Source organism: Ixodes scapularis, unplaced genomic scaffold (genome assembly GCF_016920785.2).
Source record: "Ixodes scapularis isolate PalLabHiFi unplaced genomic scaffold, ASM1692078v2 PGA_scaffold1__304_contigs__length_218370807, whole genome shotgun sequence".
Taxonomy (NCBI): Eukaryota; Metazoa; Arthropoda; class Arachnida; order Ixodida; family Ixodidae; genus Ixodes; species Ixodes scapularis.
The window spans coordinates 216,298,177-216,315,796 of NW_024609846.1; the positions used below are offsets into that span (position 1 = coordinate 216,298,177).

Sequence of the window (17,620 nt, forward strand, 5' to 3'; positions counted from 1 at the left end):
GGGTGCTGCTGAAAGTACTTGCTAGGACGTGTTTTGGGCAGTACAACTTGAGCGCCTCAAACTGCGTCATTGTAGACACAGTCTGCTCTGGCACGGAATGCGATCACGAAGACAGCACAAAAACAACAGAAATTCGAACGCTGTCGATGCACAGGTCAGAACTAAGACGCTGAAGGCATGGTTCACACATCTGCGTTGGTTGCGTTTGCATGCAATCAAAATGACCAAAGTCACCGGAAGGAGTGTTCGCCGTGCAAAGCATGGCAGGCGATGCAAGGGGTAGCTTCGCGAAGCAATTAGGGCAAATCAAATATATTACTTCAAACTGCTTCAATTAATCCACAGAAATAGAACCTACTTAACGCCAGAAAGTTAACTAAGACCAGTGTACGATATTCGACGACCGAAACGTAAAGTACCCATAATACGAACAAATTACGGTCGACAAACTGTAGCCTTCAAGACTGCTACAATTTTAAATCGTGACGAACTTGAATTAAATTTTGACGTATCAATATCCCAATTTAAAACAGATTGTAAAACAAATTTACTGTGCAGTGCTCTCAGATTTTCCTAGAGACTGCTCGTCTTTCTTGAAACTGCAATCATATTTTGTTAGCAATGATCTTACTTTTCTCGTTACTTTATTTTTCGAACGGTCTTTTCAGTCTATACAAAGTTATTGTATAAAAATGTTATTTGTATTTTGAAATTTTTTTTTTTGTAGCTTCATGTTTTTGTCATAATTTTGTCAAATTATGTCTTGTATAAATTTGTGTAAAACTGTTGTGATCCAGAGTATTGGATCATACCGCGTATATGTATCTAATACTTTTCTGTTTTAGTATGTCTAGGCTATAAAACTGTACATTTGGCAGTTTTAGATTTGGCTATTGAACTTATATAAATTTAATGTATATGTACTTAATATATATGATATATAATATGTATATTATGTATTGTATATGTAGGTTGATGCCCGATGCATTACGAGAGGGGGTTAAGCCCTTGTCAGGCGGTCGTGCCTTTAGCCTTAGGACCTGTTCAGACACTCGCGTTTGAGTGCGTTTGACTGCGTTGCGTCTAGAACCGAAAGCCAGTCACCGGCATATCTGTGCTTCGTATGAAGCGTCGAATCCAATTCAATGAACCATCTTGGCACGCGATATAAGCAGCAAGGATGTCCTGGTTTGTCGCGGCCGTAACGCAGTCGAACGCAGTCAAACGCAACTGTCTGAACCAGACTTTAGGCCCCCTCTGCGTAAAATGTATCCGCAGACACAAATAAAGAAAAAACATTCATGAGTCACGGTTGTTGCGGTGTTTTGGTCGTTACGGTCGTTTCGGTTACATGCGAACGCAGCCATTGCAAATGCGTGAAGCAGGCTTAGCAAAGTGAGCCAAGAAATGCCGTTTCACGGGTTTCGGAGTAAAATGATAGAAAAAAAAACGAAAAAAAAAACGTCGTGACGCCAGATACTCTGACGTGGCCAAACAGATATAGGAAACGTGTACTGGAGCGGGGGGGGGGGGGGGGGGTATAAATCTGGCAATTTCGAGTGTCTTATGACGTTGAATCTAGCCGTTTTATTGGAAGTCCAAAGCTGTTTGTCCGTTCTTCAGGACTACACAGGAAAAAAAAATTAGAAAAAAAGCTTAGCCAAGGCTCCACAAGTAGTACGCGGCCCAGTCATGTGAGCTTGTACTACCCCAAAATGAGGGTGGCACTGTTCGCTCAAAGCTTCACCGCGAGATGCGTACAGAACTTTACAAAAAAAGAATTCCGGGCCGGTTCCATTTTTGGAGCCTTTGCTTATGGCCATAGCCTCCTCTGTACTGACAAAGCCTGGCAGATCGCCACGAAACGCGGCCGCCGAAATAAAAAAAAAAAAAAAAAATAGAGCGGCAGGCAAAAGATGAGAGGAGAGCCCCGTGACGGGGACCTCGCTGTGGCGAGACGCCGAAGCACACTTGTCCCGAGCGATGGAATGTCTGCTCGTGCTCCTTGCGTTCCTCGCGCTATACCGCTGCCTATAACTTTGGGTTTGAAAACCCTGTTTCGGGTCCTCGCTGCAGCAAAAGCTGTGCGCTGACGATCAGGTTCCCCTAGAGTTCCTGTATAGGCTCCCTACCCGCTCATTCGCACTGGATGCGAATCCGCGTTCGCAAACGGTTGTGAACGCGGTTGCATAAAGATCCAGTACAATTGCATGCACAATTGATGTCATCGGGTGCGCGTGCAATTGTACTCGATCTTTATACAACCGCGTTCGCAACCGCTTTGCGAACGCGGATCCGCTTCCAGTGTGAATGAGTGGTACGGGAGCCAGAGTTGCGCGTTCATCCCAGTAGCGCCGTCTTTCCTGCACAGCATTTTGATCCTGCTCCTCACGAGACTGAATTCGGCGAATAGCGACGCCGCGCGTTCGAGGCGCGCGGCGCGCTCAAAAGCATGGGTACGTACGGCGGGGCGCGTGCAACCTCTACTTTCCTGCACGGCACTTGATCCGGCTCCTCAGGTGATCGGATCTCGGCGTATAGCTGCGCGGTCTATACAGAGTTTCTGTATAGGCTCCCGCAGGGAGCCTATACAGAAACTCTAGGTTCCCCTTACCGCTCATTCACACTGGAAGTGGATCCGCGTTCGCAAAGCGGTTGGGAACGCGGTTGTATAAAGATCCCGTGCAAGGTCACGAGCACTTGATGTCATCGAGTGCGCGTGCAATTGCGCTGGATCTTTATACAACCGCGTTCCCAACCGCTTTACGAACGCGGATCCGCTTCCAGCGTGAATGAGCGGTTAGATTCCCGCAGAGCCGTTTATTGGGAGAGTTTGGCCATTATTTGGTTTGAATAGGCGAGCATCTCATAGCGAACCACAGGACGCGAAACAGCCGCTAGCGGCGCTAGCGCTAGCGTGGATATAGGGTGCCTACATGTCTGTCTGTCTCAGGGTGAAGACATCCATTGTTCCCCTGAATGTGCTAGTGCGTGACGCTCTCGCGCACTCGGTGCGTGACTTGGGCGGCAAAATGGCGCCTATGTATTAGCCAAAGCTAGACGCTCGAGCTGAGTGACACCGGTTTGCGCGCACTTCAAAATGCATAAAAAAACGAATGGGCGGAAAAATGGCTGACATGTCACCACTCAAGCAAACGCGCGTGTGTATGAAGGCACTCTACGTGGATATCGACTGATTCCTTCTTTGGCTAGCACGCGTGCAAGCACCTCGAGGTTGAGCGTGGCTGCGTAGAGGCTTGTGGTTGCTGGTGCCTGTGATCTTGAGCTTGACGACGGGCAACGCGTTGGATAAAGGCGCTCGTGTATCCGTTCTTTTTGAGATCAGCACAGACGGTTTTTTCCTCCTTCCTTCTGTCAGCCTCAGACGAGCATATAGTCTTCGCCCTAGACAGCAGTGTCCTAAATACCAATGCTTTGTGGCAGGCTGGGTGATTGGAATCAAACTGGAGATAATGTAAGTATGCGTGGGCTTCCCTGTAGTTTGAAAACTTCAACTCTTCCTTCCTTGATGCGTTGGCCGTCGTCAAGCTCGAGATCAAGACACCAGCAACCACAAGCCTCTACGCAGCCACGCTCAACCTCGTGCATCTGCGTATCCTAGATCAAAGAAACAAGCGAGGCGCTTGTACGCGTCTTAGCCAAAGAAGGAATCAGCGTGGCAAACAGGTCGATGTTCACGCTTGGGTTACTCATGCCCCGCCCGAAAGAAAAAACGCAGGGCGTGGTTTATAAGATTCCTTGTGCAGATTGTCCAGCCACTTACATCGGCGAGACAAAGAGCTTTAAGAAAAGAATACGCCAACACAAAAACGGCGTTCGCAAGCTCGACCACCAGCGCAGCGTAGTCGCTGAGCACTGCGAAGTCAAAGACCACCGGATTTATTTCGACAACACCAGCATTATCGACGCAGCGACGAACAACCGACATAGGCTTTTCATCGAGTCCTGGCACATTCAAACGACACCAGGCAACATAAATAGGTGCCTTGGTGCTTTACCAACAATGCATGGGAACGGGCTTCGCCATATTCGTGAAAGAAGAAGACCGAGAAATGCGCCAGATCCCTGAGAGAAGAAAAAGAAGACCGAAAAACGCCGCTCCTCAGGGGCCACAGTCGAACCTGACGAAGGACCAAGTCGGTTCGAAACGTAGGGCTCCTACATGTTTAGGAATTGGTTGGTTGCCATATTTTCATAATTGTATTTCCCAACCAGAGAGATTTCTTTCGAATGTTTAGTTTGAAGACGGGATGGGATGCCTTTTAAAATGGAGGTTTTAAGTTATCATATAAACAGTATAGACGCTTTACACACGCGCCAGATTGAGCCGCCATAGCCGCCCTTCTCTTGTCTTACCGAGATGCCGAGCCACTGAAGCGGGCGTTGACGGGTCTTCACAAGGGCCTATGCTGGGCACAAGAACACAGTAGCATCTAAAATGGCAATAACCTGTCCTGCTGTGGTAATGATGAAGTGAAGCGAACGGAATAAGAGGGAACAAAAACTGAAGGTCAGTTATGGCGGCGCCCATGCACAGCTGCTGTAAAGCGTCTATAATTGCCCGCGGTGACAAGCACAAGCACGCTAAAGTGGTTTCCCACGCAAGTCTTTGTCACAAACGAAATAAAGACGTCAAAAATATGAAAGCAGACATATTTTACATTGCGCTGACTTTCTCCGAGCACAATAGATTCCGATTAAATGGCAAAAACAAATTACTATGAAAGCATCACTCGATTAATCTGAAGGTTAATTGATGAACTGCCTAGTCGCGATATGTGTTTGGTGAGGGCGGAGTGTGATCGGAAAGTTTGCTGAAGGTCGCGCCCGCATCACTAAAAGAGTGCCACTTCGGCGGATGCTGTCTGTGTCGTGGTGCGGGTTATTTGTTGGAGCTGCAGAGTCTACCGTGTTTGAATAGAAGATTATTTGGCAGAAAGTTTGATATTAGCTTCTTGACATCCGCGACCATCACCAAGAAAAGTGAAGCGGGTAAACCCACACTACCGAGAAGAGCATTTGATAACACGAACGTTGCTGCGTTGCCCGGTCACACTCGTTTTTTGCACTCGCGGCAGATGTGTTAGAACTGTTTGTTTCACTTGTTTCATTTGTACTGTGAACGTGCAATTTGCGGATCGTAACTAAAATAGGCGCCCTCTCCTCATCGCAGCGTAGTAGAATATTTCAGACTCCGAAACACTTACACACACCATTGGCGCAGTAAAGTGAAACATTCGCTGCAGAAAGATTACATAGCACGATAATTTCCAATACAACACAAACTTCTCTTCATTCTAAATATTTGCATTACTCCAAAACCTAAAATTTAAAAAAGTGCACTGAACCTGCAATTTTACAGCCCACAGTACCAGTATGATGTTATCCGGGATGGAATTAATTGTTATGATAAATTCCCACACTGGTGAACCTATACATCTGCTTTAAAAGAGGCAAAAATTTAAGATCAGTACTGCAGTTTACCCGGAGGCAGGCACCCGTCGCGGCTATCTATTCTTCCCAACGTCTGCCTAGAGCAGACAACGCATATTCACGAGCGAATACTTAAATTTAAGCCGGACGCTGGTAACACAATTCGATCTTTACTGAAGCACCGCATCATTTCCCGCTAGAATTAATTTCCCACCGAGGCCATGCGACAAAATAAACGCACGAATCTACGCCGTCTCGCGCACGAACGTGGAGAGCCTGTGGAGTGGCCGTGCTTCCATCCCCGCTTTGATAGCCGCGATAGCGTGATAGTAGCTCCACCTCTAGGTTGATCTCGAGGCGAAAACTTCATTCACCCTTAAAGCGAAGCTGAAGAGCGTTTCTGAAAGAAAATGAGTTACTGGTTGATTATGACGTGTCTGTGCCTGCCGAGTGCAAATATTGCGACAGTTTCGCCCCATATAATCACTAAACGCTAAAAGAAGCTAAGTAAATGGAAGAAATTACCACAGCCGCACACCATCGGCTAGACACGCATGACGCGCCACCCCGTCACAGAACGACTATCTTGATTCTCCCTTGCCGCGTCGCTTCCGGAAGTAGTCGGACGCGGAGGCTTCCTCTTTTGTGAGTCAAGTTCGGCTTCAAATTTTCCGAGATCTACCGGCGGATCCTAAAGGGCTAGGTGTCCAGACGACCCTCGACGTGACGAAGTACGCGTTCTAGTCATACCTCGGCAAACCTCTCATGAGAGCCCTCACTCACCCTCACTCACCCTCATCTTCACAGGTGAGGTGAGGGTGAGTGAGTTTCTGAACCAGGAAAATTCGTGAGTGTGAGGGTGAGAGAGGGCCGTAAGGGCCATGAGGACTGTGAGGGCGGTGAGGGCCGTGAGTGCGTGAGGGCCGTGAGGGCGGTGAGGGGTATGAGGGCCATGAGTGCATGAGGGGCGTGAGGGCGGTAATTGGCGTGAGGGCCATGAGTGCGTGAGGGGTGTGAGGGCCTTGAGTGCGCGAGGGCCGTGAGGGCGGTGAGGGGTATGAGGGCCATGAGTGCGTGAGGGCGGTGAGTGGCGTGAGGGCCATGAGTGCGTGAGGGGTGTGAGGTCAGTGAAGGGTGTGAGGGCCATGAGTGCGTGAGGGGCGTGAGTGCGTGAGGGCGGTGAGGGGCGTGAGGGCCGTGACTGAGTGAGGGGGGTGAGGGCGGTGAGTGGCGTGAGGGTGCTGAGTGGCGTGAGGGCGGTGAGTGGCGTGAGGGCTATGAGTGCGTGAGGGCCGTGAGGGCGGCGAGGGGCGTGAGCTCCATGAGTGAGTACGGGGCGTGAGGGTGGTGAGTGGCGTGAAAGCCATGAGTGCGTGAGGGTCGTGAGGGCGGTGAGTGCGTGAGGAGCGTGAGGGCCATGAGTGTTTGAGGGGCGTGAGGGCCGTGAGGTTCAGTGAGGGCGAGTGAAGGGCTGAAGGTGAGTGTGACTGTGAGGATGAGGGTGAGTGAGGCGCTGAAGGTGAGTGTAGCTGTGAGGGTGAGGGTGAGTAAGGGGCTTAGGTGAGTGTGGCTGTGAGGGTGAGGGTGAGTGAGGGCGACCTAAAATGCCGACCTCTGGTTCCAGTCGTTGACAGAGCAGAGAAATGACGACCACAGTAATACAGTCAGACACGAGGAACCGCTTGCACCGAAGGGTAACGACGCGACATAGCAGGATTCATACGTGCATGAACGTACTGACTGTTGCTTACTATAACATAAAACGTTTACAATAAACGATGTTCTGCTGACAGAACAAGTCTGGCCGGTTTAGCATATGTCTCCCCAAAACTTCCGTCAGAGGACAAGAATTTGGCCCACTTGGGCCTTTATACTTGACAGCTGGTGGACACGTGACCGTGTGGGCTACATTGTTCACCAAGTCTGAAGTGGGTTAAAACGATAGTATAACCGGCTTCGGGCAACGGGAGAGCTTCCCCTGTAATGAGACGAGTGATGCCTCCCCCCCCAGGAAACTTGACTGCGCGAATAAGGCACAGAGGCTTCATCAATCTGAGGGTGGTACTTTCTGCTGCGCTTTCTTTGTTTGCCACCAATTATTCGCAATTACAGCTTTAAAACGATGTGCACCCAGTAGCCCTCAATATGATGTCAAATTCCCGAAAGATTCCTCTGCCTCTACCTTCCCATACTTCTCTCAAGATTTATTGACCGCATTAGCTAACCACCGTGCATTATGATCCGTCCGGTCGCATTTGTACGGCATAAAGAACCATTTCATGAGCCACAAGATTTTCCCAAAGCTAGTTCTTTGCCAGAAAATTACGGGAACTGTGCAATTTTAATATCGTATTAAAATGAAACTTGTGCGACTCTGAACAAACCTACCACGGAAAACACTGCGTAACTTGTTAAAAAAAGAACGAACCCATTTCACAACAGAGTGTCACATGTTTTGAATTTCCTAAAAGCGCTTTTAAAGAGAATTTATAAAAGAAAAATATAGCAATATATATGTTTACGTTAAAAAAAGATACTGTACCCTCAACTGTTATCAGCAACTTGAAAAAGCTCTTATGCTACAATAAGTTGCACCGCGGAAGTCTCATGACGAATTGCATGGCAGGTAATACAACAACAACAATAACATAATATAATAATAATAATAATAATAATAATAATAATAATAATAATAATAATAATAATATTAATAATAATATTAGTAATGATAACAATGTTGATATTCCGCCAAAACAGTGAATTACGGAGGGAGACAGAGGAAAAAAGTTGCATGATGGAGCTTGACGAGACCTCCCCTCTCCCCCGCCTCCTTATATTTGGCAGCAGTGGTTGAGAAAAATAAACGTATAGAGATGCGGTGAAAACGCAGCACGAAAAAAAAGAACATGAAACCGTTCAAAGGTCAATATAAAGAGAAAAAAGTGCTGCAACCAACAAAAACACATACAGGCACAGTATAGTTTAGTGGAAACAAAAAAAAAAAAAAAACAGAATATGTATTACAAACAAGGTTTCAAAAGTTGTCATTATGAATTTACGGTAAAGTCATATTTAAAGAAATAAACGCTCAAATATCTTGTACAGACGAAGTTCGGTTATAGGTGTTTTGGGGTTTCAAAATAGTTAAGTTATTTAGGAAGTCTACCCGACAACGTTTGCTCACCGTACGTTGTTTTGTCATTTTCGAGCTTCCAGACCTCCATGTTTCGGGCGAGAGAAGTTGTCACACTTGGTATTAGGAACGCAAGTTCAAGAGAACTGTGGTCACAGTTTTGCACGTCTAATTCATCGGTCACGCCCACAGTGAATTTTTATACACATAATTCACAGGCATCATACTCAAGCCCTTCAAAAGAAGTTTGCCAGGATGGTTCTTAGACTTTTTTCTGTAAGACAAGAATTTTATTTAGATTAGTATTTGAAGAATTCCCCCTACTACACTCTAAAAAAATTCCGTGCATTGACTTTCCCGCACAACACTCGGAGAGCCAATCAGCGCGACTTACGAAAGCAGCTCAGCGAATGATGATGCCGAATCATATGTTTAGACCAAAAAACGCAGTCTGAGTTGTGACATTAAGCAATGCAAGAGTGACGCTTTGCATTGCTTAATGTCACAACTCAGACTGCGTTTTTTGGTCTAAACATAAGTTTCGCCATCGTCATTCGCTAATAACTTTGGCGAACGTTGATTATAAGATTTTCATGAAAATTCTCGCTGACAGGTTACAAAGTGTAATAGATATTATTGTCGGCCCACACCAGACGTGTGGTATCAAGGGAAGAACTATTGTTACAAACATTCATGTTGCACGTAGTATTTTAGAATGCCGTGATAGTTTGGCCCGTAAGGTGGCACTACTGAATGTCGATCTAGAGAAAGCATCGATCGCGTGTCTCACGAAATTCTTTTTTTTTTTTTTATCTTAAAGAAAGCACGTGAATCTGGGTTCCGTTTTATGCGATGATATGCGGATGGAGTATAAAAACTGTGCCACCAGCCTTGTTGTCAACAAGCGTGTCAGTGAGCGTATTAGGCTTTTTTCGTCAGTGAGACAGGGTTGTCCACTTCGGCCGTTACTTTTTTGTATTTTCATTGAACTTTTTTGCTTAATCATTATCAATGACAGTCATCTGTGGGCGTTTAGGCTGCAAGCTACCGAAGTGCGCATTCTGTCTTACGCAGATGACTTTGCTATTTTTTGTGTCGACGAAGAAAGTGTTCAAAGAGCAGTTGAGGTAACCAAAAGCTTTTGTGAGCACACGTGTAGCGCGGTAAACTGGCGCAAGTGTAACCGGTTTTTGGCACGGTAATTGGCCCTCCGTGCCGACTGTGTTTGAGGGCATTGTATGGTCCCCCACGCCGGTGCGTTATCTCGGAGTGCCTTTGGAACATTATCGCACCAGCGACCAGTACTGGTGCGATGAAACTGAATCTCTTCATGCAAAGACTCCGAAGTGGGGAGGGAAGTGCTTGTTCATTTTTTCGCGTGCAACTGTGTGCAACATTTTTTTCGCTGCCAAGCTGTTGTATGTCTTGCAAGTTTTGCATTGTTCACGGATCAGCAATCAGCGCATGCATCGGGTATTTGCTGTTTTTATTTAATGTTCGGCGTGGGAAAGATCGAGTCGATCAAATCTCTTTCGTCAAGTTCAGGTAAGGCTGCGCAATCTGCGGGCCGAGTTTATAGTAGCGACGAGCGATGAAGTCTGCTTTGGTGTTCAGGGTTATTTGAAGGAAGTTATCGGGCCTATCGGGTTTTTGGCAACACGTTTTTCATTAGAATATTTGTCTGGCGTGTCACGCAAGCGGTTGTCAAAGGAACTGGTCGAGTTGCTTTTTCCCAAACCCTTGTATCCATCGCTGTAGAGCGCAGGCACAGGGAAGGATGTTCTAAAACGAGTCAAGAGAGTGGTGATTCCCGCGTGCACGAAAACATTTTTCTTCAAGTTACATAGCGGATCGCTTCCTGTGAAAGCTTGGTTAGTTGAAAAGGGCATACTAGTAGCATGGTCAGAAAACTGCTTATTGTGCAAGAAGCCAGAGACCATTGAACATGTGTTCCTGGAATGCTGGGACGCAGTGTTTTCTGGGGGCGTCTTTCAAACGACTATAAAAAAAAGTCCTCCCTTTAACGTCCCGCGGCATTCGGTTCCTGTCTGTAGAAGCTGCTTCTGTACCTTATGATATGTTCATGCTGAAGGGACTGCATAGTATATGGCGATGCCGCATGGCGGTACGTCATGATGATATCGATGTGCGGCCGGTGTATAAGTATTTTGTAGAACACATGTGTTTTCTTAAAGAGCTGTACAGGGCGCCGCAGCCTCAACCTGAGTGGGTGCCACTTCTGAAGAACTTGTCCTTCATCAAAGACTTCTAGCTGAGACATCAGCCAGGAAGGCTGATGGTTTTACCTTTTTAGTCTATCTTGATAAATATGTATGCCACCAATGTTAAACAGGCAATAAATAAAATAAAATAAAGAAAGGAAAAGCCATAGGCTGCTATAGCATGCTGGCTATTCGCAACTCCAGCGCGCCGCTCGCCCTCCCGTGGACGAGCGGAGAACTAGAGGAACGGGGACGGCAGCGGCGGCGCGGAAAAGGTGGCAGGGGCTGTCGGCCTGAATGCGTGAAGCCGTTGTAACGAAAAAGTGAGCGCGTTAAAATAGGGATTCTTGTGGTCCACCTCGCAACACCGTTGCACGAAGGACCGGGATGTCTAATTTCATTAGGGACTTTTTGTATATGGCATACGCTGCGGATTGCTGGTCTTGTGCATGACCGACAGCTCAATCTGTGCTCAACGTGCTGGCAAACGCTCCCGCTAATAATGTAGAGCTCTAGCGTTCGATCTATGAAAAGTCTATCATTGGCCCTTAGTAGAAGAAAACTGGTCGCGCAACGATATCTCGAGCAATACACGTCGGGATTAGGTTTGCGTTTTAAGGCCGCAGGAACATGACTATTTTCTCTAAGCACTTTTAAAAGATAGAATAAATTTACTTGCTTTCAAGTAATTAGAAAATAAATAAATAAATGCTTGAAGCATTTTAAGCGCGTCTGTGTTAGCCAGCCGTTCGTGACGAGAGCTTAGAATGGGCAGTTTTGGCAAGAGGGTCCACAACGTTCTAAATAACACGGTACAAAAAAGAAAATCACGGTATATTAAAAAATGAATTTCTGGTAGAGCAATAAATAAAACCCCTAAACACACCGATTATGGTATTACTAGTTTTAACATAGCGTTACCGCAGGCCTCCGTGGGCACGGCAACGCTCCTGGCACGCGCTATGAATTGTGCTTGAAAGGCGCAGCGCGAGCCTCCGGTTGTAATGCTACACCACACGGTAGCCTGCGGTACGGCCGGACTGGAAGCGCGCGCTCTCTTTCTCTTCTTACGGCCTTTGCGATTGGGGCAATCGCCCCCTCCCGCCGCAATTAGCGGGGGGCGCTGTCACCTCACCCCTGTGCTACCCTTTGCCGTTTGCACAAAGCGCGTCTGACAGTGTATGTCAACGCTGTCGCAACTTGCGGCCCACATTTTTATAGCCTTTGACACTTGATCGTTGCGTTTAGTCCAAGAGCCACTATCTAATGAGCTTCTGATGAGCTCAAAACGGTGAATATTTGACGCACATATCCGAGATATTCGGGAGTAAAAAGTAGTAAGTAGAGACAGCGAATGCAATTGCGGAAGAAATATACTTGTCTTTACCTCCAGGACTTCGGTGTCAACTCAAGAACAGGAGGAGACGGACCCCTTCTACGTGGAGGAACTTTAAATGATATATATTTCGTACACTCTCGTGAAACGAAAGCAGGCCCAATCTATCTATTGCCATGGTCTGCATCATCATTTGATAGGTCGCACTTGAAGTCGGTCAGCTGCTCTAGACGAGAGTGTAGCAGTCTGTACAATTTTCGCACAGTGCATATTACAGCCTAAAGTGCTTCCTCGAGGGCTTGTACACATATCCAGCTGATTTTTTGTTTCTGTCCGTGACCGTCTTTGCATGGTTAATCAGAAGTATTCTGAGGAACTTCTTGCAAATTAAACCAGCCAAGCGCTTTGAGTGACTGTTGTCAATGCCCTCTGCGCAACTTAAGATTAGCGCGTCTTCAAGATAGGGTGCAATGAGTAGTTGCAGAACTTCGTGCACATTGGTACGTGGAAGGTGCTTAACAGTCTTTAAAAAAAGCAAAAAAAAGAAGCAACAGTGTTGTCCAGAAGTGCGAGGAACCTAGGATTTGGATAATGAAGTCCGCTTTTATCCTAGCCTTGCAATAAGACCAACCGAGGATCATCTCTGTTACTCGTAGTCAACAGCTAACACAGGCGGCGCACCCAGACACACTAATGAGTTTAACCAGATAGCAGATAGCACCTCAAAGGGACTCTCCGAGTGGGGTGAAGTGGGGTGAGGTGGTTGCGCCCCTGGTGGGCAAGCAAGTGAACTGCATACGGAGAAAAAATGCCATTGACTCCCGGGTGATAGCAAAGGCCGTAAGAAGAGAAAGAGAGCGCGCGCTTCCAGTCCGGCCGTACCTGCGGTAACAAACTTCCTATCAATAACCACACAGCATTTTGATCACATGTTGCAATACACTAAAACCTAGACGGTGAGCATCGAGTTGCGAGCCTGTGACACGAAGGTGTCAATACTGTGAACGCTGCTCTTCTGAATTTTGACGGTCGCCATGCGCTGCTCACATTTTAGAGCACTAATGGCCAGGCAAAGCGCAAGCACGAAATCTTCATCACCCTCAAAAATATTCTGCCACAAACAGTGACGTGGCCGGTGCGTAAAACGCGCTCGCCTTCCACAAAGCTTCGCAAGTCGAGCTTTCTGCAACATTTAAATATCAGCATGCTCCTTTTGCTAATGGGCATCAACATCTCCGTCACCTGTAATATGATCCTGCCCTAAGCACTTCGCGTTTGCAGACAAATTAATCATTTTTAGCGCACTGACCTGCGTCAGCAAACAGGCGCACGGGAAACCCTGGAGAATCTATCCCCGTCTATTCCGCCATCTTGGAACTACCGCCCCGGCACCTATGGGGCGTTGGAGTTGCGAATAGAGAGCCAGCCTTTAGAAAAGCTAAAGAGCGCTAAGGCTGGACAGTGATAGGGCCATAGATAAAGCTAAAGAAGCCTAAAAAGACGAACATAAAAAATTCTAAAGACAGCCATAGAAAAATCTTTAGCTGATCGGGCCAAATTGCTAAAGACAGCGATACAAAATTCATTACCTAATTGGGCCAAATATCTAAAGCCGACCATACAAAGAATTGTCTATAGCCGACAATAGGACATTTTTGTGTGGGATAACGCAATAGCTTTTTTCTAGAAGTCTCAGCCTATAATTCCTACCTAATGTCGTCTCCTCTTTGCGCGTGCCTCTCAATGCGCTGAAATGCCTTCTTATCTTCAAAGAAGGCCTGCAGGGCGTCGAGTGCAGACAAGTCCTTTTCAGACCCAAATTCACACTTACATTGTTTTCATTTTCGCTGTCTGGAACACGTTCCAAAAAAAATGTGTATGTATTGGACCCAAGGTCAGCTATCTGCGCAGCAAAACCATATCCTTTTGACATCTCGGTGTCGGAGTGAGAAGGACTGTAAGCGAGAGGAACCACTGCGACGAAGGCTGTTTGTGGCAGTTGCGTGAATCAGCTGCTTTGGTGCCCCGGAAATTCTGCTAACCCGTAAACAAACAAGAACAGAATCAACGCGTCGTGCGAATGAGTCAATAGCACGACCAGTCAACGGATAAAAGTAAGCGCTATGCCGCAGCAGAACGAGGACGGCCCGAAAAGTCATTAGGAGCAGCCTACGAGGGAAGCTCGGCCAGCCGCTTGGGCCAGCCGCGGCGGTATCCCCCAGCCGGTCTTTTTGTAACGTCCGCTGACGGGCTTTCTCGTACCCACCTTCCCTCCCTCTGCCTCAGAGGGGCATGACTTCAAGACTGCTTCGAATGCACTTTTCCGGTTAGTTCATGCAATGAAGTTACCAAACGAATATAACATTCGTTATGGCTGGGGTCCAGTGTTATACACCTTCCTCAAAAAAAGGAACGAAAGGTCGTTCCTCGTTCCTTCTGATTTTTGGAACGCATTCCCGTTACAATTTACATCTGTGACAAAGGAACTCATTCCCGTTACAGTTTAAAAATGGAACGTATCGCTACATATACGTTACATTTGTATTTTGCTAATTACTATCAACGTACCAGTTTGTATGTCGTTATGAAAGGGCAACAGGAGAAGAAAACAAGCTAAAGCAGGGATTCATTTGTAGATGTATTCAAGTTAAACAATCTCAGCTTTTAACCATAATCATGTTTGTAGAGGACGATTCAGTCAAGCCAAATGTACTTTTACCCAACACTGTACGAGCGTTTTACAGCAACTTCACACGTTTCAATTGAGCAAAGTCCCTTGTTCGAACTTAACAACAGTTACTTCTCGATGTTGCTGTCCTCAAGACGAGCAAGTCGAGGAGAGGGTAGGGCTTTTGGAAGGTCAGTCTTAAAAACTACAAATACTTCTTTATAAGGTTGGCTTTGTTGTTCATTTTGAAGGGGGAGGGGGGGGGGGGGGACAAGAGAAGAAATAATTGTTATTTTTTTGTGTGTATCTTAAGTGACCAATGTTCGGGATACAAGGGTGCGTTCGATGTCTGGCAGTGTGTGGTCGTGTTTTAACTGTAGCTCTCGATATCGAAGTTCACAAGTGACTGCAATCGGCCTTAGATTTCTGGGTGTATGAGGAATCATGGAACCAAAGAAAGTAGCTGAGCTTGAAACAACCCTCTTTCTTTGTCTTTTCCTACGACTAAAAGCCTTGCTTTTTGTACCACAGTTTTGGGCACTCAAGAAAGAATCAATGTCCATCAACTCTCCTGTACCCGAAACTGTTAGCAAGCGAGGACCACACAAAATAATCCACAACTGAGATTAGTAGCTAAAAAGGTAACGAGATCCTGCACTTCGTAAAGATATTGTTTTTGTACTTCCAAAATTTCCGTGTTCGAAACAAAATAAAAATTACCCCACTGGACGAAAAAAAGGAACGCCGTTACTCTTTCCGTTCCAGTAAAAATGTAACGCGTTTCCGTTCCAGTTCCATCGATGAAAATGGAACGGCGGCGTTCCTTCGTTCCTCCTAAAAGGAACGTGTTCCAGGAACGCCGTTCCTTGGAACGCCGTTCCCTACAACACTGCTGGGGTCTAGTTAACATGACGTGGTTTTTCTCTCGTATTCAAAACCGCTTCGATCATCCTTTGGGCTGAGACTGCAGCCAAAGCTACCGTATTTTCCGGGCTGATGTCCTCACCCGGTGCGTAGTCCGCAGGGGCAAATTTCGGGTCAAAAATAAAAGTGTTTGCATAGATAGGCCGCACCAGGTGCGTAGTCCGCACTTAGTGCCTAGTCCGAACGCAAAAAATTATCATACACAGCACACCTTGACAAATGCCACCTGCAGTAACTCACAAGGAAGCTTGTAGCATGCACCTTCCACGGGCGTAAACTAGTGTTTGTCAGCGTCCCTCGGCGTCTGCTCATGGTTCATACGCACGCAAGGCGTTTGAAACGACGCAACGTACGCGCAGTGGAAACGCGACATAAAAATACGTGATATTTCTCGCCAGAGGGTCTGTTCAAAACTTGAGAGCTGCAGGTCTATACAAACGTTTGTCAGCGTCTATCGATGTGCGATAACAAGCGGCCGAGAGGTTTAAAAAAATCAACTAAATAAATATGTTATCCTTCCAGTTTTACTGTTCTAGTTACTTTTTTCACATGGCGTCCGCAAGCAAGGTGAGTGAACGTCATGGCACACAATTAAAACGGGACGTAAAAATAGTCACTTTGGTAGGCCAGGTGCACTGCAAAACTTGAGAGCTACTTGCTTTTCGAAGCGAAATGACGAAAACATAGACAAACTAACGCCCTATGCGGAGAGCAATTCGTCTGCACATCGGTTGTGGTGACGTCAGAAAGTGTGTAGACGTCAAGGCAGCGTGTAGACATAAACCAACATCTTTATTCAGCACCAACACGCGGAAAGGAGCAAATCAAGCCAGATCAAGCAATATATTTGACGTGGGACGCTAGGCGTAGGACAGTAACGCTACAAACCCAATCACCATTCTAAAACAAAAGGGAGAAGTATTTTCTCCCTTAAAAGAGTAACTCGCGTGTCCCATATGGTCCTCCATCAAGGGAGGAAAGTTCACCCATTGTGGGAGGAAAGTTCCTCCTACAAAACAATGAAGAAATGTGCTACCCTAAAAAGGGAGGAAAGTTGCCAACTATTTTTGCTGGAGGAGAAACATTTGCTCCCGTAAGTAGGGAAGAAAATTGCCAACTTTTTTCTCCCTGTAGAGAAAACTTTCTCCGCTGTGTAGTTAAGATAGCTTCCACCAATAGGCGCTCAAAACAGAAAAAAAAGTGGAGAACACCAATTTTTTATTTTTATTTCCCCCGACGTTTAAACGCTACATAATAGACACACATACATCACTGAACACACACAATATACACGCCACACAAACAGAACACACACCCCAGACAACAGCAGTAACGCAGCGACACCGGACTCCACGTACGCTAAGTATATCCATGGCAGTCTTACTTTTTGAATCCGACTTGGCCAGTGACTGCCATCATTTGTCGTATAAAAACGGAGAGGCGGAGAAAATATTACTAGTACTTAATACATTATTTGGATTGTCTCTAGAAATACTCCGCATATTTTAATTCAAGACACTGAGCAATGCAAGTGTAGATCATTAGGATAATTAACTAATATCTATTCATGATCATTTTAATAAGTTCGATTAATCGTGCTGACAATGCAGCGTTAAATTTCGGTACACTGGTGCTGAACATTGCAATCGAGCTATTGCTTGATTGCAGTGTTCAGCAGAAGTATCACTGAACACGTCAATCATCTCTCTAACTAATGCGAGCGGAGAAAAGGTGCTTAGTTCTGGAAGCACGAGGCGGCCCCTATAGCAAAGCTACTTCCCGCCCTCCCCCCCCCCCCCCCCTCCTAAATTGCTTCTAGCAACCTCAATATTGCTAAAAACAATGCTTCAGGGGAAAAATAAAAAAAACATTAGTCTTTCAAA

The 17,620-nt window shown here is 46.3% G+C and overlaps 1 protein-coding gene across 1 annotated transcript in view; it reads left to right on the forward strand.

Annotated features, from left to right (window-relative positions):
* LOC8029374 (cationic amino acid transporter 3-like) overlaps nucleotides 1-17,620 on the forward strand; it is a 262,424-nt gene that overhangs the window by 27,152 nt on the left and 217,652 nt on the right. The window lies entirely within an intron of this gene.